Source organism: Pleurodeles waltl, chromosome 11 (genome assembly GCF_031143425.1).
Source record: "Pleurodeles waltl isolate 20211129_DDA chromosome 11, aPleWal1.hap1.20221129, whole genome shotgun sequence".
Taxonomy (NCBI): domain Eukaryota; kingdom Metazoa; phylum Chordata; class Amphibia; order Caudata; family Salamandridae; genus Pleurodeles; species Pleurodeles waltl.
This window is the reverse complement of record NC_090450.1, coordinates 487,313,512-487,339,251: the sequence shown is the minus strand read 5'-3', so window position 1 is coordinate 487,339,251 and position 25,740 is coordinate 487,313,512.

The window sequence follows — 25,740 nt, the reverse complement described above, 5'->3', positions numbered from 1 at the left end:
GACGTGTGGGAAGACATTAATTTGTAAAATCCCTGTTTTGTCCCCTGCTGCTTCTGCTGTGGGTTGGGGAAGCTGATGTGGCGGGGTGTGAGGGAGATGATAGCATCCAGTACCTTGGGTAGGAAGGCAGAGAAGGATGGCTGTGAGATCCCAGCAACCAGGGTACCAGTGGTTTGAAAGGAGCCACTTGCCAACATGTGGAGTACAGCTAGCAGCTTGGTTTCTGGTGGAATGGTGCGGGGTGTCTGCAAGGTGGGTGCCAACTGTGGCTCAATGTTGCGTAGCAGCTGCTGAATGGCTTGTCAGTTGAGCCTGTACCTCTGAATGATGTCTTGGTGGCGGAGTCCCAGAAGGGTTGTCCTGGTGCGGAATATCCTCTCCTGCCTTCTGCGTTGCCTTTGGGGTCCCTGCTGGTGTTGTGGAAGCTGCTGTTGTTGGTCCTGTGCTCTGCGTCTGCGTGCATGCTGGATGAAAAGCACCTCCATGTCTTCCTTTTGGAGCTCTGCTGTTGCTTCTGTGTGTTTTCATTAAATACAGGTGTGTTTGCCCCATTTTAATGCCTGCCCTGACCCAGGCATTATTTTTTAACGCAAATCAGGCTGTGCGTAATTTTCGGACTCCGCCTCCCGGCCGTGCGACATTTTTGTGCGGTAGCATAAATAAGGCACACGAGTGTTTAAGTAATTTTTTGGACAGGAACGCCTACCTTGCATGTCATTAACGCAAGGCGGAATTTTGGTGTTCGCTGGCTCGGGCGTCAAAGTTTAAATATGGTGCACGGTTTGCGCCAATTGTGCGTCAATTCTTTTTACGCACATTCGGCGCAAACAGAGTACAAATATGCCCCTTCATCTCTTCAGGAAACTCCTTGTGCGTTGAAAATCAATGCACCGCTTGCCGAAATCGACGCAAAGTGTGCATTGCAACATAGAAACTGCCGCACAGCCAGCAGGATTGACCAAGCCCTGACTTCCTGACTGGAAATTTGAGGCAGTGCTTGCCTTGCAACGGAAAATTCAACGCATCGCCTACTGAATCGTCGCAACGCCTGTGCCTTATTCCAGCGCGTCAAGGATTTTATCCACATCATCCCTGGCATCAAAATATCCCCGCACCGCAGTGAGGAACAAAGACTGCACACCGAAAAACGACGCAAACCCCTTGCAGCGTAGAAAGAAATTATGCGTCTGTGCAGCGTCAGGAAACTCAATGTAACATCCTGTTTTCCCACTCATCTCCTCCCCTGCAGACTCCGTGCGTCGTTATTTTTGAAGCATACCAGGTACTTTGTGTAACAAAGAGACAACTGTTTTTTCTAAGGATTAAGACTCTTTTAAAACCTTTTAAAAGTGATATTTCAACTTATGCTTACTGGATCTTTGTCGTTTTAACCTTATTTTATTCAAATAAAGATTATCTATTTTTCTAAACCTGTGTGGTGTATTTTGTGGTGTTTTCACTGTGTTACTATATGATTTAGTGCACAAATACTTTACACATTGCCTTTTAAGTTAAGCCTGACTCCTCAGTGCCAAGCTACCAGAGGGTGGGCACAGGATAATTTGGATTGTGTTGTGACTTACCCTGACTAGGATTGTGGTCCCTACTAGGACAAGGGTGTTTAACTCTGCCAACCAGAGAGTCCATTTCTAACATTGGTGATCAGCTGCGAGGATAGGACTTGTGTTTGTGCTGTACCATACAATAGCCATGTGTACACTAACTACCCACAGTTAAAGGTCAATTTGATTTGTTTTCTTTTTCCTGCAATTTCCCTGCTTGACATTCTTTAGTCAGTCTTATACATCATGCCTCTGGCTGGGTCCACAAGTGGAGTTTATACTTTGGCGCACGGCGGCGCAAACCACAGGTGTGAGTCATTTTTTTTTACGCACACCGCAGCGCCAAGTTGTAAAGCAAAACAACGTTAACGCAGTGGAAATGACTGTGGGTCGATTTACGACCCCGCAAACCGGATATGCGCCGTTTTGTGACGCAATAGTGTCAAAAAACCCCGCGAACACTGCCATTTCACCAGAGGAGAGCCAAAATGGATCCCAGATGCCACTACAGACCCCAGGAAGATGACAACAGACCAGGAACCAGCCAGGAGGACCCACACAAGAACCAGGACTCTTATAAGAAGAAAAGAAAGTGTCGCTTCAGTGCAGAGGAGCAGGAAAGTCTGGTTAAAGAGGTGACGGAACACCAGCACCAACTGTTTGTCACCTCAAAGTTGCCAATCAGTAGGAGAGAGGCTATATGGCAACAAATTGTTGACAACATTAACAGTGTGGCAGAAGTACGCAGAACAGTCATCGAGTGCAAGAAACACTGGCATGACTGCAAGCGCAGGACCAAGGAAAAGATGGCCAGGAACAGGAAGGCAGCACTGCAGACTGGAGGTGGGAGTCCAGCACACCAGGAGGCCCTGGACCACATGGAGGAGATGGTCGCAGCCGTCATCCCTGAGGAGATCGTCACAGGGATTCAAGGACAGGACAGCGAAGACTACCAGGAGACAATACACATGCAGGGTAAGTCGCATGGGGAATTGAAATGCACTAATGTCAACTGCAACCTGGGGGAATACCTACTACACATTGCATGTAAGTCATCATATACCTGGAGTGGCATGGGTAAAGGGGCACGGCATGGGGGCATGGCCTGCACAGACAGAAGCTGGGGCACACCATTACACTACACCAACAACAGTCCATGGGGGCATGCTGTCATGCCAAGGATGTTGCAAAGGGAAATCCACGCAAGGAGGGAAAGCCACAACGTCAAACTGACATTCTGGCACACGTCAGCCACCATATCCCCCACATTAACTAGGGCCCTCTTAACAACCTCTAGCCGTACCAACAACTGGAATGTAACTGCGACAACAGTTGCCACTACCACTTCCGCTCTGTGTGCAGCTTAAGTAGCCAATGGCAGTAACCTCCCCATGGATCATACATACCTAAATTAGGGGGTTGAGGATGACAACTTTAACAATCCCCTGAAAAAAGACAAAGGCCCCAGTACTGTCAAATGTCAATGCCCATAGTTGTTGCAAACATCAGCCAATTTAAACAACAATAGGAGCTACACGGCACTAAGGACATACCCATGCTGCATATGTCAGGGTCCATCCTGTGCCTGGGTCACAATGTAACATCCCAAATGTCATACTGCTCAGACAACAGCATTGAGGGGGGGCACATGAAACTGGTCACTGGCCTACACCTGCACAGTCAGAGGAGGAAATAGGACACTGCTACAACAATCAGGGCAATCCAATGTACCACACATTCCCCAACATCAGCAGTACACATTACCAATGCCAACATCCATATCGTGTCATAACATTGCTATGCATAGGATATGCCACATGTCAAATACATTTAAGTGGACGTGAAAGATCAGAGATTGGGGCAGGTCCAGATTGTTAAGTGTGCTGCCAGTGCCATCAGAACACCCGCAGCCAGTAAAAGGTCTCACCATGAGAATGGATGTAGACGGAGGGTTGAGTAGGACAAGAAGGTGGCAATTCACTATTTGGGCAAAACAAACACCTAGAAGAGATGATGCCGACAAGTCTAATAACTTAATAACATACATTGACATGCAGGTGGGCCATAGGCCTGGGAGAATGCCCATCTGAAGGACTGGAGCAATGAACACGAATCAAGATCACAATGTGAATTCATCACAAGGCAGGCATGTCACATCACTCATGCCACAACACAGACACACTAATTGTACCCTGTTTCATTGTAGAAGAAGATGGATCTCCTGCGGATATGCCTGTCCCAGATTACCCTGATGACATGGATGACGAGCTGATAAACATTGCCCAGGAGGCTAGCCAAAAGGTCCTTGAAAACCTCCAGACCCCACCTTCAGTCACAAGGAGGAGCACAGAACAAGCAGCCATCGCAGAGGATCCACCCACCACCCAATTGTAAGACCTGCCAGCTCCAATACAGCTGACGACTCAGACGACACAGGCACCAGCTTTGAGAGAACTGCAGTTGGGGTACAGCGGGAGCTGGCCAAGGAGGTGCGGGTGGGGATGCAAACTATGGCAGCCAGCCTAGAGTGGATGTGTTCGTGCATGATGTCATCTGCAATTCAGGCAGCAGCTATGCAAGCCCTAACATCTATCTTGCAGGAACAGCAAAAAACCCAGAAGGAAATCAGCACAGCTGTAATACAGTTGACCCAATACCTACAACAGCAATCCTGTCAACGCATGCACGAATGCAACATTGAACCCCTCAGGGCCGACCTGGCTGCCTACCATCGTGATGTGGCTGCTATTCTCAAGAACCAGCAGATCTTCCTTGCTGCAGTACTGCCCTTAAGACCTTCACAGGGCGCAGCAACCGGGATGTCTGACTCCACGTCTTCTAACACTGAGGTGTGTGTTGCCCCTTCACAACCACCACCACCTAGAACAGAGGAGGCAACACACACATCAGAAGTTGAAGACATGGAACAGATCACCTTCACACGGAAAAGTACCCGGAAGCACTCGTCCCTGTCACATGGCCATCTATTACCAAGGTCCTGCGCTTTGTAACATGCCAGTCTCACAACAACTCTACTTAATGACTGTTCTGCTTACCACTGTATATCTTGTCAGCCTGCCCAGTGATTGTCTCTCTCCTACTCATTGGCAAATCCTGTCCCCCTGCACTGTCTGAAACATCACCCCAGCATGTCAAAAGCATTTCCTTAACCCCTTGTGTAGGATCACAATGTAAGACGTCACTCTAATGGACTCACAATCATGGACAATGTACAGATAGCACTACAGCACTTTTCAATAAATAGCACTTACACAACAAATCTGTCTCTGGGTAATGTGACATATCAACTGTGCAGTAGATAACTGAAATGGGCCTACTGTCAAATTACGTAGCTTGTCAATACAACTGTCCTGATATTACGTAGTCAGAGAAATCTGCACATTGCCCATGATTGCATCATACTCTGCCCATCCTGAGGGACATATCTGATGAAGTGAGAAACCACACACCATCATGCTGTGTTGGACAGAATAATGCTTCCTCAAGGGAAATCTAAGTCATCAAATAGTGGCCGCAAAATGTTGTCACCATGCAATACTAACACATATAACAGTGCACACTAATCTAAGCAAACACTACAAAAACTGCATGAATGAAGGTGTCTGAGTTTACATACAAATAGGTAATCATGCTGAACTGTGTCACAAATGACGTATGTGAGTCATGAAGACAAGAATACTAGAGTGCCTACGAGAACTCATCTTATAAGGGTGTCCTTGATCATCACACTGCAGTCAGACCTAAAACTGTTCCCCCAATACCAAGTCTGGAAGCACTGTTTGTGATGTAGAAAACGCAATTATCAACAGAAACACATTGTCATCCATATTAACAGTGATTGGTGGTTGCAACAAAGGGTGGAAACTTTGCAAGGTAGCTCTGGGGTAGCTGCCAATCTTACAGCTCAGTTGGGATTTGTTTGTAGCATAGGACACACATGTAATAGTACAAAATTCATGTTCACTGATTCCAAGCCCAGGATCAAGTACCATTTAACACATACTGTTAAGGGTAATCCAAATATTTATTAAATGCTAATCACAGAAGAGGAAACTGAGGGAAAAATCTTACCTACCCTAATCTACCCTGACTACTCATTACCCACAACTGTCCCTAACTAACCTAAGCTACACTTCCTTATTTTATGTAACGAAACGTTCTAAACATCCACCCCCAACCCCCCTTATGAGACAGGACACATGGAGGACAACACATACTAACCTAAACACATACTATACTATCCTAAACAAATATATATATATATATATATTTTTTTTTTTATTAAACACACTAGAATCTCAACATAGCCCCCCACCCACCCACACATGTAATAAGAAAAAATAGAAACAATCAGGACCCCCCACCCACTAACACTAACTAAACTAACAGCCTATACTAACCTAACACTAAGCCCCCTAAGCCCACTAAGTATAAGAACAAGGAAAGAGGAGGGAGGGGAGGGAATCATGTCCATATCAAAAAGAGTCTAGAGGTTGGCCCTGCGGAGGGTCCTCTTGATCAACTTCACACGCCGGTTAATGTGGCGCACATCCCTGCTCAGGTGGCTTAACTTGCGCAGCACACAGTCCATCTTCCGTTCCATGTTGTGGAAGGCTGCAGGGTCAACAGATGGAGCTGGGGCAGTCTGGGTACTGGTGGATGAGGTATGTGTGTGGAGCCAAGGCCAGTGGGCTGTCCTGCACCTGTAGCAATGCTGGGGCTTGGAAGTCCGGCAGATGTAGGCACAACAGTCCCAGCTGTGGGTGGGGCCACCTGGCTTGAAGTGGTGGTTGTGCTAGTGGTGGCTGTGGTGGGCAAAGTAGGGCCACCCTGTGGGAAGGCCCTCCATGCTCTGGAGGCCCGTTCATGGCGATATCGACGGGCCATCCTCCTGAACCCCGACTCCACCAGCAGGATGTGCTGGTATCTCATGGCCCGCCGCTGGAACTGACGGACCTGGTCTGGAGTCATGTTTGCAGCTGTGAAGACAATGCAAATATTCTACATTAGTAACTGCATTGTGTGAAATGGCACAAGAAGTTAATCAGACAATACATCTACTGTACTTGTAACAGCTCATATCACAATACAGATCATTGAATGTCCCTGAGGAAGTACATGGCAGGCCAGCCTACAAAGGTCACATCACACATAGCACATCCATAACCTACAAAATGGGTAACAAATGGCTTTGACTTGCCATCTCAGTTCTGCCAGTTATCAGCTAACAATCATGCTGCATATCCGCCGCCAAGACCTGGGCTACAAATGTCGGTGTACGGAATGCAAAACTAAAGCCACATGGTCTGCAAGTTGTTACAGGACTTGCCTGTATAGTACCAAGTGCCAAACCTGAGTGTGTAAACTAGGTTCCAACCAAACAGTCACTTATTCACATGTATGTGTAACATACTGGTAGCATCAGTACTAGGTACCCCAATCACAAACCCATGCCTGTGTTTGAGGGTGGGGGGGTGGATAAACAACTATCAATTTCCAACAACATGTACACCGAGGAGTGTATAGAAAACTCCACACGTGTTTGGCTCTACACACACACCACAGGTAACGTCTATCAACAATTAGGAGTCAGCAAACCCTAGACCAATCATAGGGCCACACATGTCAGGAAATGCAGAACTTGGTACACAACATATACTTCCAGTAAGGCCTGACTTACATCAGACACAGAGTTGCAAGAACACCCATGATCATGATTAGCATGCACACCTAGGCCATTGCACTCAAGTTCCACAAACTTGTAGCACTACATGTGGAAGTACATGCTGCTAGGAGCTTCTACCTACAGTTTAATAAGTACCTTGGTAAAAAGGGAAGCAGAAGTCTATTGGAAAGAAATTTGCTGTACCAATCTTGGAGAATGTGGGTCTGACAGGCTGACTAAATCTGAGCTGACTTCCAGTGCAACTCTTGTTGATACAAGTGTCCTCCACATGACTCACTCCAGTACTCACTGTGGTGCCTACAGGAATGGCCTACAATCCCTAGATAATACCATAGGATACGCATTGGCTAACTCACAACATTTGAGAAACTGAAATCCCACTCGTGGAACAAGACAAATGATTGCCCAACGCATCACACCTTGCTATGCGTTCAACACACAGGAGTCCATAACCAGCAAACAAAACACATAACAGACATGTCAACACTTACAGGAGTGGTCGGGGTCCTCAAATGTAGTCACCTCTCCCCCAGTGTAGGGTGCCGGTCCACCTGTAAGGCATGGAAGGAAGAAATGTGCTCAAAATCTGTGCACAGACCAACAATTTCATTAACATATACAATGTGTAGGCTGAATAAGGAAATGACAGCCATTCAGACATGATGATACTGCATCTGATATATCACGGCCAACTTGTACATAGCATGGGTCTCCTGTGACAGTTACACACATATCTGCACACATATCTGCACACATGCATTGGCCCTAACTATCATGTGGTGGCAAACATGCCCCGTCATTGGTGACCTGAAAAAAATATGGAGTGTAATCGTCTCATCATGTGCATCCAAGAGTGACATCCAAAGCCTGGTTACTTGAGGACTGCATTACCAGTCAAACAGCCTATGTGGCCATGACACATGTATGACACATAGGTACAATGTACAGAGGGACAGGGGCTTTTGTAAGCCCTCATGTTGTTACAGTTTATTCATTTGATGTGGCCCAGCTATGGTGATTTGCACCAACCATGGAGATGTGAACCCATGTGCATACCTTTGGACTGCCATCCGTAATTGGAATGTGGCACAACTAACTCCAACAAACATTTTAAGATGTTAGCTGAGGGCACCATACACCTTTTCACGATGTTTCCAAATCCAGATCTGACATGTATCCAAAAAGATAAAGGGCCATATTTATACTTTTTGACACACAACTGCGCCAACGCAGTTGTGCGTCAAAAAATCTAACGCCATTCTGAAGCGCCATGCGGGCGCCGTATTTATTCAATGACGTTAGCCGGCGTTAGCCGGCGGAGCTGCCTGGTGTGCGTTAAAAAAAATGACGTACACCAGGCAGCGCCGGCGTAGGGGAATATGGAGCTTGGGCGCCATAAAATGGGGCAAGTCAGGCTGAGGCAAAATTTTCGCCTCAACCCGATTTGCGCCATTTTTTTAGACTCCCAACCCCCATTGAAATGACTCCTGTCTTAGCAAAGACAGGAGTCATGCCCCCTTGCCCAATGTCCATGCCCAGGGGACTTCTGTCCCCTGGGCATGGTCATTGGGCATAGTGGCATGTAGGGGGCACAAATCAGGCCCCCCTATGCCACCCAAAAAAAAAAATCACTTTACTTACCTGAACTTACCTCATGTTCCCTGGGATGGGTCCCTCCATCCTTAGGCGTCCTCCTGGGGTGGGCAAGGGTGACAGGGGGTGTCCCTGGGGGCATGGGAGGGCTCCTCTGGGCTCCTTCCGAGCCCACAGGTCCCTTAACGCCTGCCCTGACCAGGCGCTAAAAAAGACGCAAAAGCGGCTGGACGTCATTTTTTTTGACCCGCCCACTCCCGGGTGTCAGTTTTGCCCGGGAGTGTAAATACGGCGCACATGCCTCGGAGTAAATTAGACGGGAACGCCTACCTTGCATATCATTAACGCAAAGTAGGTGTCCACGCTAAAAAATGACGCAAACTCCATGGACTTTGGCGCTAGACGCGTCTAACGCCAGAGTATAAATATGGAGTTCGTTTTGCGTTGAATTTGCATAAAAAAAACGACGCTAATCCGGCGCAAACGGAGTATAAATATGGCCCAAAGGACCACAATAATCTCAAACATTCATTGTACTTCCGTGAACGCTTTTCTTCCACACTCACCAGACTCACATGAGACATATGTCTGAGCCACTTTGCTATAATCAATTGACGTGAAGCCAGCACTCATTTTCTGCATCATGTAGTGATTCTAAAGTCAGTCTAGCTATTGCGTCAACAAAGTTAGCCAATATGTTGGTACATCTTTACTTCTCTGGCAAAAGTGCCCTATATAGACATGATTGGCTCCTATTTTGTTTGGTTGTCTGACACAAAGGCCGCACCAATTTACTTCACAGAAAAGTATCCTGTAAGTTTGCTGAGCACGTGCTACCTGACAGCTAGCAATTGTGATCCTTCCCATAGTGCATCAATTATCCCTGTATGTTTCCCCAGCATTACACACAGTCAGCAAGTTAGCTGGCAGACATAGTACAAATCATCTGATGTCACTACAGAGCATTTAATCATGCACATTTACATGATTAGTACTCACCAACAGGGCCACCAATCATGATTCGCAGGCGGTCCAAGAGATCCTGCTCCCTGGTGATGAGGTCAGCCCACCGGTGCTTCAGCTGGTGGTCACTCCTCTGGCTGGCATACACACGCTGCAGGTGATACAGCACCTTTGCCCACTGGATTCTGCGCACCTATGTGTGATACCCCTGTATCACCCTGCCCCCTGCCTCGATCATAAGTGACAAGAAATGGCACACAAGCCATATGAAGCCCCCCAACTCCTCTTCACCCATCCTGCCTCCATTGTGGAAATGTGAAAGGGAATAGGGGTTAGAGAAATAGAAAGTGAGAAAAGGGGGAAAGTAGGGGTACAAATACAGAAGAAAAGTAAACTTAACCACTAAAAGAGCCCAACTATCCCCAAACTACCACTACCCACAACAGACTCCCACAAACAACAAAAACACTAGATATATGAACAAATGTACACAAAACACAGTAGGACAGTATACACCAACAATATTTATTTCACAAATTGACAATAGAGACAGCACACAGGACAAAAAAGCACAAAATCTAAGGACACCATTCTCTACACAGCCACACAGTCTAGAAGAATCATGGACTGCAACGTGAAAGTGAAAGTACACCCACTGTACATGATCTGTAAACAGGATATCCTATTACATCACTTCCTGTATAAAATGTCCGCCCTTTTTCGCGTTATGCGTCATTTTTTGTCCACCAATACTGTATTTGCATAATTTTTTTTGACGCACATGAGTGAAAATTAGCCTGCATCCAAACAATAGTACATGGCCTGTACAATTATCTGGATGCGGCCTAATGTTCACTCCTGTGCGTTAAATAAAGTGACGCAAATACAGTATTGGTGGACAAAAAATGACGCATAACACTAGGAACGTCAAAATTTCGGTGCATGAACTGGTTTTGGGCATTTTTTCTGTTTTAATGTTATGTTACATTTGGGACACATCAGAGATAGGCTGATGGCACCCACTATGGTGTTGATGGTGTATGTTCACATGTGTGACATCATACTGCAGCGGACCATGATCTGCTACTTCCTTCACAGTATTTTTACGGTTGGCTGACGCACTAGATGGCCATATGTGTGGCCTACATATATGTATTGCACAAATTGGGCATGTTTGGCATAAGGAGAGGATAGCAATGTGACGCACATATGTACAATACCTAAATGCCTTTGGCTCAATGTGTGTGCTTTGGCAACTAATGTATTTGTTGACCAAGTGTGTGTGTATCACATGATGCATTATTGCACCTATACTTGTATGAATGTGACGTCCATGTGTCCAATCCTTAGATGCAAGTCATTGTGGAAATGAGAGAGGTCATGTGTTAGTCATACATGTAGCAACATCCGTAATGTGGACTTCCAAGATTTAGGTTAACGTAGACCCCACATGTGACAAAGAATGCACCAGATAGATGGCAGACGCTTGTTCATGCCAATGGTCCACATTTTCAACATCCTGTGTCCTAGAGTTTTGATAACAGCTTCCTAGGCACTAGTTGGTGAATCCCGCAGTGAGTCATACACATGCATTGAGGAACTGGGTACCATGTTGTTTGCCCAGACAGACAAAGGTGAATCACAAATTTATGATGACACCACAGTTGAGGTCATAGAAGTGAGCCACAACTCTCAAGTGGCTGTGGTGGATCAGCAGACGAGGCAGCACGTGTCCACATATTTCCAGTGATCAATTGCACATAGGTGTCTTGTTCATGTGTGTCGTCCAATGATGATCCTGTATATTTTTTGGGGTGTCATTTGTCACAGTTCGGTCCAGGACTCATCATGAGTCAGTGGCATCTATTCCTGTATCTACTGAGTATCCTTTGTTGATCAATGTGAGTAAAGTGGACGTGGACATGAGAACTTACATGAGGATGGTCCCACCCTGTCACTAAAGACGTGCAATGAGACAGTCAACAGGGCAACCTTGGTGTGCTGAGTGAGATAATGTCTCAGATGTCATGTTCTGGCAGGTGTCATTACAACATTTGTACACAGGTTAGCCTCTGCAATTCCCACTGCATCTGGGAACATCATAGCCTCTGTGCTGATTATTCTCGCAGCTATTCACCACACACGGCCCATCAATATGTTGTGAGCACTGTGATTCTGTGTGTGAACTGTCAGGGTCCTGACATGTGTGGATTTTTCATGGACATTATCAGAGGTTGCTGGTTCTGCTGAAGGCCCCGTACCCAATGCCTGCATACTGCCCTGGGACACTGTCACACTTTGTCATTCATGCATAAATGAGACCCAGACAAGGGATGGGCCATGAATTTTGCTTTTCACAGAGGATTTAACTCATATGGTACAGTTAAAAGGCAGATTATGCTATACAATGTATTTGGGTATGCATTGAAGAAGCCCATGCCCAAATACCCCCTGATGAATGAGAGGTTTGCTAACGCAAGTGTGGTACATATGTAGACACAGGGATACTTTAGTGTGACACACAGACAGATGTCAGTCAGGCTGACAAAATGCAGGGTGAATCAGGATCCAGCAATTTGACAAGTTACATAATCAGTGGTCTGACTAAGACTGTTTGGAGGACGAACTAGAGAGTTGACGTGTCAAACTGTGTATGTCCTGTGTTTTTGAAGGTGACAAATGAACCCAAGGGCTGTGTTACACGGCTTAATTAGTATCAATGCTTAACTGTGTATTTGACAAAATGGCAACTCCTATGCTGTTCCAGGCATCAGCAGGGGCAGTGCTTGTTGAAATGGGTGGTCTGCATGGAGGTGATCACAGGTGTGGGCTGCATCTGTTTCTCATAAGTCCTGTAGGTGAGATTTGCATTCTAATGGCCAACCGACATTTTCACACGGGAAGCAATCTACAGATGCTAACAGGGCTTAGAAACTAGAAGCCAGTGTATTAATTGACCTGACGTCCATGCAGTCAGATGTTCTATGACAATGGCATACCATAGGAAAGGCTGTAGCACACTGGATTGCTATTGACAGGCTGTGTGTGTGTAGAGGAGGGAATATCAGGGTACACATCTTAGTATTTCAGGGACCTCTTCAGACAGGTGGGTTGTGACCAGGTGCATGGGTGTGTCAGGAGTTAGGAAATGGGCTGACATGTACATGGAATGGAATGTGCACAGTGCTGCTCATATGTGTGGCACTTGTGCTGTCTATGTACAGCTTCTATGGAACTCTGGTCACAGATAGTCCTTGCAAATATTGGATGCAGTTGGAATAACTGCTGTCAAGGGTCTGGTCAGACATTCCTGTTACTGATGCAAAAGCACATCGACTGCCTCATGTATGAGGCTTGTTTTCCCCTTATTGAGTGATGGTGTCTTAGTTGTGGGCCATATGCTGCATTGGACCTTGATTTCAACATGTATGTGTGAAGTAGGTGTGGTCCTCTGCTATTGGCCTTCAAAGGAGAAATGTACATGATATATGTCATTTACAGTGTGTGTGTATGTGACCATTGTATGTTACGCATCACTTTAGCTCTGGGATTTTCAGTGTCCTAATCAGTATATCAGCAATGCTCCATGAGGCAACACTCTTATTCTGATAGTTAGAGATGAAGGTGTGCAAAAATGATTAGCCAGACCATGATATGATTATTATAGTTGTTTATTTAAATTAGTTCATTAAAGTGGTGATGGTGATTATATTTAAAAGAAATTGTTCACAATATGTTGCCGCCTGCGTATACCAGCGGCCGTGTTCTGTAGTTCCCCCTCGTGTTGCAGGCCAGCATCCTCCTCTTCCTCCTCTTCAGGCATGTGTGGCTCTGGTTCCAGGAGGGGAATGTTCCTTTTGATGCAAATGTTGTGCAATATTGCACATGTTAGGATGATCTTACAGACCATCTCCGGGGAATATAGGAGGCTACCACCAGTGATGTCGAGGCACCAGAACCTTGACTTGAGGATGCCGAAGGTCCTCTCGACTATGGTTTGTGTCCTCCTATGTGCGTCGTTGCAGGCACGCTCTGCTGCAGTACTCAGGTTGCCAATAGGTGTCATTATCCATGGCTGGATGCCATACCCCTGATCAGCTGCAAGAGAAAATTAATGGGATCATGTTGATGTAGCTAGCCCCATTGAAATGACCTTTCATGGCAGTAGTTGTCTTGTGTTGTCTGTGACACTTTTGTGTTATTATGTCGCATCCTACGCTTGTAGGATGTACCATCTGCATCGTATTGTTTCCTTGGCTGAACAAGTGTTTGGCTGCTGACCGTTTGTCAGCAGTATGTTTTGGGATTTGCAGTACAGTGTGCCCTCCCTAGCATTGTGACTTGTGATACAGGTGTCCGTGTGTCTTCACTGGGGATGAGATGATAGTTCCATACACAGAATCATTTTGACAGTGTTGTTAACACGTTCATATCAATGTACCCTGGACATCCCATACCTTTAGACTTATGGAATGGATTAATGTAAACGTCAATGGGACACTTACAATTTACAAGGTGACATTTAGGCAACCCACTCCACACGTTGTGATCTTTGACGTCTTAACATTAGGCTGTACAGTAATTTCAGATGTGTGACAGATTCAATGGTGACCTAAGAAACATGGCTAGTGATGTCACGAACTCAGTGTGTTCCTGTTCACATGTTGCTGTTGTGGTGTATGTGTTGTGTGTCCTAGAGGGTTGCTGTGCAGTGTGTATATAAGTATGTTTTTGTACTTACCAACAAGTAGTCCATTGCCATACCGCCCATCCTGGAAGTTTCATTGATGGTGCAGTGACGGAAGATGAAGGAGTCCTGGGACACTCCCAGGATATTTAGCCACGATGTTGGTGATCAATCCTTGGTGATCGACTATGGCCTGCACATTGATGGAATGTGTGTGCTTCCTGTTGCGGTAGAGGTGTTCAGTTGCAGCAAGTGGCACAAGGCATACATGTGTGCAGTCGATTGCACCAAGGACGTGTGGGAAGCCACTAATGAGGTAGAACCCCTGTTTTGTTTCCTGCTGCTTCTGCAGTGTGTAAGGGAAGCAGATGTGGCGGGGTGTAAGTCCAATGATGACATCCAGGCCCATATTTATACTTTTTGACGCTAAACTGCGCTAACGCAGTTTAGCGTCAAAAGATTTTGCGCCGTCTAACGCCATTCTGAAGCGCCATGCGGGCGCCGTATTTATGGAATGGCGTTAGCCGGCGCAAGCGGACCGGCGCTGCCTGGTGTGCGTGGAAAAAAACCACGTACACCAGACAGCGCCGGCGTAGGGGGAAAATGGCGTATGGGCGTCTTAAAATGGGGCAAGTCAGGTTACGTCGAAAAAATCGTCGTAACCCGACTTGCGCCATTTTTTTCGACGCCCATCCCCCATCAACATGACTCCTATCATTGTAAAGATAGGAGTCATGCCCCCTTGCCCAATGGCCATGCCCAGGGGACTTCTGTCCCCTGGGCATGGTCATTGGGCAAAGTGGCATGTAGGGGGGCACAAATCAGGCCCCCCTATGCCACAAAAAAATAAATAAATAATACTTACCTGAACTTACCTTAATGTCCATGGGATGGGTCCCTCCGTCCTTGGGTGTCCCCCTGGGGTGGGCAAGGGTGGCAGGGGGGGTCCCTGGGGGCAGGGGAGGGCACTCTGGGCTCATTTTGAGCCCACTTGTCCCTTAACGCCATGCCTGACCCAGGCGTTAAAAAGCGGCGCAAAAGCGCCGTTTTTGGCCACGCCCACTCCCGGGCGTCATTTTTGCCCGGGAGTATAAATACCACGTAAAGGCCTGGGAGTCATTTTTTAAGACGGGAACGCCTCCCTTGCATATCATTAACGCAAGGAAGGGGTTCACGCTAAAAAATGACGCACTCTCCGGGCACTTTGGCGCCCGAAGCGTCTAACGCCATAGTATAAATATGGCGTTAGTTGGCGTTAGTTTAGCGTCGAATTTGCGTCGAAAAAAACGACGCAAATTCGGCGCAAACGGAGTATAAATATGCCCCCCAGTACTTTGGGCAAAAAGGCATAGAATGATAGTTGTGATATTCTGGCAACCAGGGCATCAGTTCTTTGAAAAGAGCCACTTGCCAGCATGTGAAGTACAGCAAGCAGCTTGGTTTCTGTTTGGATGGTGCGTGGTGTCAGCAAAGTGGGTGTCAACTGCGGTTCAATGTTTCGCAGCAGCTGCTGAATGGCCTGCCAGTTCAACCTGTACCTCTGGATGATGTCGTGTTCCTGAGGCCATGAAGGGTTGTTCTGGGGTGGAATATCCTCTCCTGCCTTCTGTGCTGCCTTTGGGGTCCCTGCTGGTGTTGTTGTAGCTGCTGTTGTAGCTGCTGGGCTCTGCGTCTGCATGCATGCTGGATAAAAATCACCTCCATGTCTCCCTTTTGCTGCTCTGCTGCTCTGCTGTTGCTTCTGTGAGTTCTGATTAAATAGAGGTGTTTTTGCCCCATTTTAATGCCTGCCCTGACCCAGGTGTTAAATTTTGATGCAAATCGGGCTTTGCGTAATTTTCCTGGTCCACCTCCCGGCCGTTTAAGTCATTTTTTGGACGGGAACGCCTACCTTGCATATCATTAACGCAAGGCGGGTTGCCGCATCCAAAAAATGATGCACACGCCGGAATTTTGTCATCCTCGGGCATCAAAATTTAAATACGGGGCAACGTTTGCGCTGAATGTGCGTCAAAAGTTTTGACGCACATTCGGCGCAGACGGAGTATAAATATGCCCCTGAATGGCTGGGTGTTGGGCAGTAAAATCAGTGATTATGTTGGGTTGTACAATTTAATCCTGAGAGAGCATATGCTCAGTATTTGCTTTACAGAGTTGCGCCAGCACCTAGTTGACAGTAAGCTGACTGATCCCAGGAAGCTTGCTGAGGAGGCAGATCTCTGTGCTAGCACCAGAGTGTCCAAAAAGGTATCAGGGGGGACACTCAAAAAGGGGGTCAGGGCCCTCAACAGAAGAAAGAGAGGGAGAAAACTTAAAAATAAGGAGTTCTCAAAAGGCTGCCAAAATAATTCTCAAGCTAACAGTGGTAGCCAGTCCCAGTCTGATTCTAAAAACAAAGGATTCTTTGACAATAAGACAGGGAGGTTTGTACCCCAATGCATAGAGTGCTCTAAGTATGGTCACTCTAAGGGTGACTTCAGATGTCCAAAGAGGGCACAGCCCCCCACTGGAGGGCAGATACCTGGGTTGGCTAGTGTAGCGCTCGGGGAGGAGGTAGTCCCAGTTAGTTTTAGGAAACAGACAGAGGTAACCATAGTGTTCCTGGGGGATGCAGGAATGGAACTTTTTTACTTTTCAGCTGTTATCTGGCATGCTACTCTTAGACCGCGCGTTGTTAACACACAAGGGCTCTCTCGTGTATCTCTTGTTGTTTTCAGCGCGTCGCACCCTGCCTGGGGCGGCGCACAGATGACACGAGTTCTGCTCAGGGAAGGTGTTAGAACAAGGAAGGAAGGCGGGCCGGCAGAGATGCTAATCTTTAGTTTGCGTCCGGGCTCCCATTATCTTATGGGAACACGGCAGCCTCTACCTTTTTGGACATTTTTTAACAATAAAGGGCCTCCTACTCGGGAATCATCTTTACGGACCTGTTCAGATTTTACTGATTACCTGCATGCTCGTTGTTGATGATAACGCGTTCGCTACCATTGTGGCCACATATTAGTAGCCACTTGGTGAGCTAGCTTCTGCCCTTATAATTTTCTGGCAATTTTTGTCCATCATTACTAAGGAAATATTAGACAATATTAGTGTTTTGCTTGTTTATCTGATGAGAATATGGTGGTTTCCTTAATACTGGGTTGTTGTCTTCTTATGATCTATTGACTCACATCAGTAATGAATCTGACAAATGTAGGATGCCTATTTTGTTCCTAACATGTCATTCTAGAAACCACGAGCGATGATTAACTTACGCTTCCTATGAACGTTGTCCTTTATCAAGGATGGTAAGCATTTCTTTATTTATTTGATATATCTTCCTTTTATTTTACTGCCATTTTTGACCATCAACATCATAGTTTCTATTGATTTTCCCTAATATGTGTGATTCCCACAAAATTATTTGGGATAAACGTTATGTTTTGTCATGATTTTCTTTTTGTTTTCAACCACAGGTATGGCTCAGTTCCTCTAAATTACAGTGAACTGCTGTGAGTATTTCCTCACTGCTATGTTTGTTTTGTTATAAATTTTGACCAATGAGTTTTTCTTTTTGGAGAAGATTTGTTCAGTCCTGATGAAGTGATCCCTTTGGACGCTGGTAGGCACGAAACATGTTGACTTTGATTGGAGAGGTCAAAGTAATGTCTTTTTGACCACCTTCTTGATATAGTAAAGGATCATTATTCCTATTAACTCTATCTTTGTTTTTAACCTTAACCAGCACCTCCTTGCATTAATAAATGTGGTTTCTCAAGGGAGTGTCAAAGCCAATTTTAAGACTGTGACAGGGGGTACCGTAATGACGACACGAAATCAGTGGTATATGGTGCACACAATGTCTTTATTAAGTGGATGGGTGATTGTAGTTTATGTTTTCTGTAGTTCTGCTCTGTTCATAGGGTGTCCATTTTTCCTCTTCTTCTTTCTTCCAGGCGGGCTCTCAGGATGCACATGTGGGGAAGAAACAGAGACAGACAATGGTGAGTGGTCTGGTAAGTTTTCTTTCTTGTTATCTTTCTCTATTCTGTTTTCTCTGTCCAATATCTTCTTTATTTCTCCTTCTCTGCTCTTTGGCTTCTTTTTCTCTCTATCTCTCTCTCTAGGTCTGTACTCTCTGGCTTTCGTCTGAACTCTTCTCTAGTCTTCAGAGGTTGTTTTGTTTCCCTGTCTTTTCCCTCTTTTATTTCATTCATTTAGGATATTGCTCTACTATAATTGAGAGCCTTTGTCATCCTTCTGTTTTTTTATGATAGTTCCGCTCCATGAAAAAACCATTGTCCTAGGACACTGTGACGCAAAAATCCCAAATTCCACTTCTGGGGTTTTATACAGGCATTAATGAAGGCTGAACCCAATGCCAAAACAACAACAACAAAATATACACTCGCCACAAAACAAACTTAAACTGGTTAATTCCCTTCATTTTCTCTTCCTCCCCGCTCCAGGCTCACAGAAGACATTAGGAGCCTGCTTGTCCCGCTCCTGCCCGTCTCCCTAGCCCCACGTACCTTCCGAGGCCACGCTCTCCCAAGACCGTGGCCGGATCCCGGGTTGTTCTTCCTCCTGGCCCGTAGATAGTGGCTGGGGTAAAGATGCCACCGATGTTGGACACCACGTCCTGGTATCGGCGTCTGCTTCCTGGAGTACTGCTGCGTCCTGGAGTGCCGCTGGTGGTCCTGGTGCTGCCGCTGCCTCCTGGAGCGCCACTGCTTCCTGGAGTGCCGCTGGTGGTCCCGGTGCTGTCATTGCCTCTTGGAGCGCCGTTGCTCCCTGGAGTGCCACTTGTGGTCCCGGTGCTGTTGCTGCTTCTTGGAGCCCTGCTACTCCCTGGAGTGCCGCTTGTGGTCCCGGTGCTGCTGCTGCATTTGTGATTACCGCTTTTTCCTTTGTCCTCCTCTCCACCCCGATGAAGGCACGAATGGCTTTTCCAAGCCCCACGGCACCCGGAAGTGTACGAGGATAGGTTCCTGACCGGAGTGCATCCAGGTCAGGAACAACGACAACACTGGTGCCCCAGGGGTATGGCAGGATCGACCGGGACGGAGTTGACCCGTAACATTCATCCCCCCTCATATGTGGCTGATAGAGCCACATATCCGAAGGATACCGGGACAGGTAGTCTGCATTAGTATGGCGGGACCCAGGAGATTGATGAACCTGAAAGGAGAAAGATTGCAGTGACAAAAAACACCTGAGGACATGGGCGTTAGTATCCTTATGACAAGACAACCAAGTCAAAGGAGCGTGATCAGTAAGCAATGTGAAGGGACGCCCAGCCAAATAATACCGTAGGGACTCTACAGCCGACTTGATTGCCAGACACACTTTCTCAAGGGTAGGATAATGGCACTCACGGGGTAACAGTTTCCTGCTGATGTAGACGATAGGATGAAAAAATCCATCCCCATCTGTTTGAGACAATACTACACCCAAACCCAGATCAGAGGCATCTGTTTGGACCTGGAATGGTTTACGGAAATCTGGACAACAGAGCACTGGTTCAGAGGTTAAAAGAGTCTTCAGGTGCTCAAAACTTTGGGGGTCATTCTAAACCTGGCGGTCATGGACCGCCAGGGCCAACGACCGCGGGAGCACCGCCAACAGGCTGGCGGTGCTCCCATGGGCATTCTGACCGCGGCGGTACAGCCGCGGTCAGAAACGGGAAACCGGCGTCCCACCGGTTTCCCGCTGCCCAAGGGAATCCTCCATGGGGATTCCGACCCCCTTACCGCCAGCCTGGTTCTGGCGGTTTTGACCGCCAGAACCTGGCTGGCAGTAACGGGTGTCGTGGGGCCCCCTAACAGGGCCCCACCAAGATTTTCAGTGTCTGCCAAGCAGACACTGAAAATCGCGAAGGGTGCAACTGCACCCGTCGCACCCCTTCCACTCCGCCGGCTCCATTCGGAGCCGGCATCCTCATGGAAGGGGGTTTCCCGCTGGGCTGGCGGGCGGCCTTCTGGCGGTCGCCCGCCAGCCCAGCGGGAAACTCAGAATTACCGCGGCGGTCTTTTGACCGCGCAGCGGTATTCTGCCGGCGGGACTTTGGCGGGCGGCCTCCGCCGCCCGTCAAAGTCAGAATGACCCCCTTTATGTCTCTACGTCAGAGAGGGACGAAATATGGTTGAGTGTATTCTTTCCCGACAACTCAGTAAGAGGGGCAGCTATCCCAAAAAAAATGGGGTATAAACCGCCTGTAATACCCAACCATTCCATGGAAAGCCCGGATGTCCTTTTTCCGACGCGGAAGGGGGAGATGAGTAATAGCTTGTACCTTCTCAATTTGGGGTCGGACCTTCCCCGATAATGTACCCGAGGTATTTCATGGTATTGTGACCCAACATACATTTCTCAGGGTTTGCAGTGAGGTGGGCTGTGCAAAGTACTTTTAATACTTGGTTTAAATGGTTGAGATGGTCCTCCCAAGTAGAACTATAAATGACTATGGGGGTCATTCTGACCTCGGCGGTAAAAGCCGCTTACCGCCGGTCAGAAGGCCGCCACAATACCGCCGCTGCCGCGGTCAGCCGCCACGGACATTCTGATCCACAACTGCAAAACCTCCAAAAATCCGCCCTCCACTGCAGTCCGCCACATCAGCGGCCAGTGGTAAACTGGAGAAGACCAAACCTCCACCGCCACGCCAACAGAAATACGCCCATCCCATTATGACCCGCAAATCCACGCGGCGGTCATTCAACCGCGGTATTCCATTGGCGGTACACACCGCCGCGGTCAAAATACACACACCTTTACAAACCCCTACCACATTGGACAATTTGAAAGGCACACACCTGAAACACATACACACACCACTCCCACACATCCAATACCATATAAAACACACACCCACATCACCCACAAACCCCTACCAACAAAAACCAGAGACGAAGGAGAGAGAGACACATCAGAGAATAGATAGCCAGACACACAGAGGCACACCACAACATCACACACACCACATAGAAGCACAAAGCACCACACACCAACACACACATCATCACATACACCACCCCACACCTCATACACACCACCCCATGGCACCACAAAGGCACCCACGCTTTTCGGACCAAGAACTCCGGGTCATGGTGGAGGAAATCATAAGAGTGGAACCCCAGCTCTTCGGCTCACAGGTTCAGCACACCACCATAGCAAGGAAGGCGGAGCTCTGGCAGCGGATCGTGGACAGGGTCAACGCGGTGGGACAGCATCCCAGAAATCGAGAGGACATCCGCAAACGATGGAACGACCTACGGGGGAAGGTGCGCTCGATGGTCTCGCGACACAACATCGCAGTGCAGAAGACTGGCGGGGGACCCCCACCCACTCCACCCGAATTCACAACATGGGAGCAAGAGGTACTAAACATCCTGCATCCTGATGGCCTCGCTGGAGTACACGGAGGAATGGACTCTGGTAAGTACAAGGCCAACCACTTCACCCCCCCCACCCAGCATGCTAACCCCCACCCTCACCCCCAACCCCTCAGCACACATCCTCCCTGAGAATGTCTCTCCAGCACAACCCACCCAACACCAATCCCTGCATGCCATCCCCAAACTATGGACACCCATCACCTAAGCATGACCACTGCACATACCCATCCCCCCCCCCACAAAACACCCTCACAACACCTCCCCCAAGGGAATGCCAGCACTGGGGGACAAGGTCACCCATAAAACGCAAGCTAATGCACACACAGAAACAATAACCATACCCTCTTACCCCATGCAGGACCCGAACGACAACACACCGGTCAGGAGGGACCAGAAATGTCCATCCCACCCCCGGAACAGGCCCCTAGTGATGACAGCAGCTCTGTCGACCTGGAACCTGACGACCAGCCCGGACCATCGGGGACCTCTGGGCAGTCGGTTCCCCTCACCCAGACACAGGCCACTGCAGACCCAACCCCCTCTGGGAACAACAGCACAGCTCCCACCCAGCGGGCCCATGCCTCTGTCTCTAGGACAGGTCAAGCAGCGGTGTGTCTACCACTACAGGGCCCCCCGGGTAACCCACCAACCCAACAACAACAGGGACATGGGGGCAGTGGGAGTGGGCACACCGTCCAGGGGACAGAGGCCCAGGGAAACAGGGCAACTCAGAGGGCTGCTGTGCGACAGGGGGGGAGGAGAGGCCCAGGGAACCCACTCTCCAAGAGGCCCTCACCACCATCATGGCAGCCTACCACCACTCACAAGAGACGATGGCGACGGTACTGGCCAGGTTCCAGGAGATCCAGGCACAGCAGGAGCAACGCTACATGGGGTTCAGCGACCAACTCACCAACATCTCAACCGCTATGGGGAGCATAGTCCAGGCCCTGAACCGTATAGAGGACACGTTTCGGGACCATGTGGCATCACACAGGGCCCCTGTCACTAGCCAGGAACAGGAACAGCCAACCACCTCCGCCGGCGCTAGTGGACAGGAGGCCCCACCACAACGACAGCCCACCAGAACCCCACCTCCTGCTGAACAACAACCACCCCGCAAAAGGAGCCTGAGATCAAAAAAACCGACAGAGTAGGATGTCAAGACCCCCGCCAGCATCACATACCCCCAGAAGTCCTCCCACTGTTCCACATTGCCACCCTGTCAAACCTTGAACTGCCCCTGCTCCATCCTGCCACAGGCATATGGACAATGCACCTGTGAGACTGAGAACTGGACTCTGCCATGGACATTACTCCACCCCCACCCATCACTGTTTCACTATCATGTACCAATATCTATGCACTAATAATAAATCACACATTGCACTGAAATCAATCAGGACTCAGCCTGTCTTATTTACAAATGTTTGACACATTACATATCAATTACGTATTTTTAACATTGTGAATTACACATACCGAGGTAACTTAGCATTAGTCCATGGGCCAACCAAGCCGAGGTCACGCAGTGGCTCATACAGCACAGAAAAGGGAAGGGAAAATCAAACATCATGTTTATAGTTCTGGGGGGAAATCGACAAAGTTGAGATGCAGGAGGCTTTCAGGAAATGTAAAATGGCATGGGTGATTATTACCTGTGTGCTACTGGAAATACTGTTCTATTACTCTGTCCCTGTTGTCTGTGTCGTCCTCTGAGTCTTCCTCCTCTTCACTCTCCGCAGGCTCCACAGCTGCTTCAACACCACCATCTGCACCATCCTCCTGCAGGAAAGGAACCTGACGTCGCAATGCCAGATTGTGAAGCATACAGCAGGCCACGATGATGTGGCACACCTTCTTTGGTGAGTACATCAGGGATCCCCCTGTCATATGCAGGCACCTAAACCTGGCCTTCAGGAGGCCAAAGGTCCTTTCGATGATCCTCCTAGTTCGCCCATGGGCCTCATTGTACCGTTCCTCTGCCCTGGTCCGGGGATTCCTCACTGGGGTCAGTAGGCAAGGCAGGTTGGGGTAACCAGAGTCACCTATTAGCCACACACGTTGTCTCTGTAGCTGCTCCATCACATAGGGGATGCTGCTATTTCGCATAACATACGCGTCATGCACTGACCCTGGGAACTTGGCATTTACATGGGAGATGTATTGGTCAGCCAAACAGACCACCTGGACATTCATCGAATGATAACTTTTTCTGTTTCTGTACACCTGCTCATCGTCTTTTGGGGGTACCAAAGCCACATGGGTCCCATCAATGGCACCAATGATGTTGGGGATATGTCCAAGGGCATAGAAATCACCCTTCACTGTAGGCAAGTCACCCTCCTCTGGGAAAATGATGTAGCTCCGCATGAGTTTCATCAGGGCAGACAACACTCTGCTCAAAATCTTAGAAAACATAGGCTGAGACATTCCAGATGACATAGCCACTGTTGTCTGGAATGACCCACTTGCCAAAAAATGGAGGACTGACAAAACCTGCACCAGAGGGGGAATCCCTGTGGGTTGGCGGATGGGGGACATCAGGGCTGGCTCCAGCTGGGCACACAGTTCATGGATAGTGGCACGGTCAAGTCTGTATCGAAGTATTATATGGCGTTCTTCCATTGTCGACAGGTCCACCAGCGGTCGGTACAAGCGAGGATTCGTCCTTCTCCTCGCAAGTCCCAGCGGACGGTGCCTAGGAAGGACAACATGGAGCACAGAGTCAGGCAAACCACAGGTACGTACAGACAGCTTGCACAGTTAAAGAATGGCAATGGGTTGAAAGGCGTGTATGTGTGGCAATGCAAGGCCTATGCCTGTGTGTCACAGTCAAAATTAAGCCATGTAGGCCCTTGAAATGGCGGCTGCCTGACCTGTGAAGTGGGACAATGGGATGTGAGGTCAATGCGCTGGTGGGGCACACCGTGGCGGTAGGCGGTCGAAGACCGCGGCGCAAAGCCGCATTGGTTAACATTGAACCCTATGGGTTTCAGGAGCCAATGACGATGTGCGCCGGCGGTCGCGGTACGCACTGCCGCGGTACGCACCGCCGCGGGCGTGACCGCCATTTCCTAGCTGATTGATCACTCGAGACCTGATCATCCACAGGAGAGGACCTATACTGCAAGTGCTGCTGTGACCTCGGTCTGGAAGTGACAATGGCTGCTGCGACTGGGGAAAGGGCCCCTGCCTTCACGTCTGAAGAGTTGGAGAAGCTCGTGGATGGGGTCTTCCCCCAGTATGCGCTACTCTACGGTCCTCCAGACCAACAAGTGAGTACACCGGGTGCACATGGAATGGGCTATGCCTGTGTGGATTGGGGTGGATGTAAGTTGGTGGGGTGGGGGGCGAATGAGGAGTGCAACGCACAACAGATGAGAGCATGTGCCATATGGCAAAGTTGGTGGGGGGGGGCAATCACATCTAACATGCAGGTCATTGATGATTTCCTCCTTTCCACCCTGTACATGTCAAATAGGTCAGCGCCCATCATAAGATCGAGATTTGGCGTGCCATCGCCAAGGAAGTCCGGAACTTGGGGGTCCACAACAGACGGGGCACCCACTGCCGCAAGAGGTGGGAGGACATCCGCCGCGGAACAAGGAAGACCGCAGAAACACTGCTGGGGATGGCCTCCCAACCTAGGAGGGGTGCCAGTCGCACCATGACCCCCCTGATGTCCCGGATCCTGGCGGTGGCCTACCCTGAATTGGATGGGCGCTTTAAGACATCACAGCAGACACAAGGGGGTGAGTATCAGCACATTCTCCTATCTTTCTGCGCAGTGGAGGCGTCTGGGTGGGGGAGGAGGGCTGTGGGTGACATTAGGCCAGGGCGCTTTCTGTA